Source organism: Peromyscus eremicus, chromosome 11, assembly GCF_949786415.1.
Source record: "Peromyscus eremicus chromosome 11, PerEre_H2_v1, whole genome shotgun sequence".
NCBI classification, from domain to species: domain Eukaryota; kingdom Metazoa; phylum Chordata; class Mammalia; order Rodentia; family Cricetidae; genus Peromyscus; species Peromyscus eremicus.
The window spans coordinates 45,462,904-45,464,640 of NC_081427.1; the positions used below are offsets into that span (position 1 = coordinate 45,462,904).

Sequence of the window (1,737 nt, forward strand, 5' to 3'; positions counted from 1 at the left end):
GAAAACTGCACTTTTCTCTATCCCCTTATATAGAGAGATGCCACACAGATACATTAATATTAAGAGCAGAGGGCATCTTGCAATAACAAGAATACAGTGAATTTGCCCATGCAAAGTGCAAGGTGGGGAAACGGCCTCTGTTCAATGCTTTTTCAGTCATCAACTGTTTTTCTAAGTGTTGGCTTATTTACAGAAGAAACTCTGTTTATTTTTCTTCCAACTCTGTCTGCCACAGGCCATTTTCACAGCCTTAATCCTTCCTATTTCATCACATAGTCACTGCTGTCTTTAAGTGATAATTGCTTCTTTTGCACCATTTTTTTCCTACCACCCTCTTTCTTCAACTTCTAACTTCTGAATTTATCTCAGTTAAAGCAGCCTAGTTGTTTCCAGACTGATGGGTTCTGTAGCACCCTCTCCCTCAGCTCCTCTCCTGGCCTCTTTTTGTGGTTGTCCTGGAAAGCATTTATTCTGCAAATACTTATCAACTAGAAATCAACTCTCACACACTGTAGGTGGAAATGCAGATTGGAAAACAGTTTGGCAATTTCTTGCGAACTTAAGCATATAATTTTTTTGTGGCCAACTATCACACTCCATAAAGAAATTAAAGCAGCGCTTCCTCTTTCCAGCCAGCGCCAAGCGATGGGCATCTCTCGAGACAACTGGCACAAGAGCCGCAAGCCGGGGGGGGGGGAGGGGGGGGGGTTGGGGGGCGGGGCGGGGGGTAAGAGAAAGCCCTACTACAAGAAGCGGAAATATGAGCTGGGACGGCCTGCTGCCAACACGAAGATTGGCCCTCATCATATACACACAGTCTGAGTCCGAGGAGGCAATAAGAAGTACCGTGCCCTAAGACTGGATGTGGGGAACTTTTCCTGGGGCTCTGAGTGTTGTACTCGGAAAACAAGGATCATTGATGCTGTCTACAATGCATCCAATAACGAGCTGGTCCACGCCAAGACCCTGGTGAAGAACTACACTGTGCTTATCGACAGCACACCATATCAACAGTGGTATGAGTCTCACTATACGCTGCTCCTGGGCCGCAAGAAGGGGGCCAAGCTGACTCCTGAGGAGGAAGAAATATTAAACAAAAAAAACGATCAAAGAAAGTCCAAAAGAAATACGATGAAAGGAAAAAGAACGCTAAAATCAGCAGTCTTCTGGAGGAGCAGTTCCAGCAAGGCAAGCTTCTTGCCTGTATTGCCTCAAGACCAAGGCCAGTGTGGCAGAGCAGATGGCTATGTGCTAGAAGGCAAGGAGCTGGAGTTCTGTCTGAGGAAGATCGAAGCCCAGAAAGGCAAATAAAACATCATTCATAGCTCTTGTAATAAAGGTGTTTATTGTTCTATATAAAAAAAGAAAAGAAATAAAAGCATACATTGACAGGAAAACCTGTATGCAAAATATTTAAAGAAGTTCTGTTAATATTGCAGAAACTAAGAACAACTCAAATGTCCTTTAAATAAATGGTAGTATAAAAGAGAACATTACTCAGAGTCAGAAAGGAATGAGAGAAGATATAAAACTAAAGTCAGCATGATAAAGCTATTTTTTTTTCTGGTTTCAACTACATCGTAATTTTTTTCTCTTTTATGGTGGATAAATGAATAAAAATAATTGATTGCGGATGTGTAAGACCCTAGCGAAGCTCCATTGTTTCAGAACGGCCGTTCTAACCATGTAGAAGTTGACTACGATGTACAGCGTTTAGGGGCTAGGCAAGTGTTTGAG

General features: G+C 42.6%; 1 pseudogene; it reads left to right on the forward strand.

The window, feature by feature from the left end:
- The first annotated feature begins 645 nt into the window (after positions 1-645).
- LOC131922042 (small ribosomal subunit protein eS8-like) lies at positions 646-1,311 on the forward strand (annotated as a pseudogene).
- The last annotated feature ends 426 nt before the right edge of the window (positions 1,312-1,737 follow it).